This window comes from Penaeus monodon, chromosome 31 (assembly GCF_015228065.2).
Source record: "Penaeus monodon isolate SGIC_2016 chromosome 31, NSTDA_Pmon_1, whole genome shotgun sequence".
Lineage (NCBI taxonomy): Eukaryota > Metazoa > Arthropoda > Malacostraca > Decapoda > Penaeidae > Penaeus > Penaeus monodon.
In genome coordinates, this window is record NC_051416.1 from 901,661 (window position 1) to 901,933 (window position 273).

Sequence of the window (273 nt, forward strand, 5' to 3'; positions counted from 1 at the left end):
AAGACTTGAGGGAAGGGTGATTGTGGAGTAAGTGGAAGAAGAGAAAGAGGGGAAAAGGAAAAATGGTTAAGGAAAAGAGGAAAAAGGAAAAATGGGGAAGGAAAAGAGGAAAAAGGAAAAAACGAATAAGGAGAAATGCAACGATGAAACAAAAACTAAGAAAAAGAATGAGGAGGAGAAAAATGAACGGGTAAAAAAAAAGACCAGGCGACAGAGGAAGAAAAAAAAAGAGGGGGGGAGGAGAAAAGAAAGAAGTATAAAAAAAAGAACGCA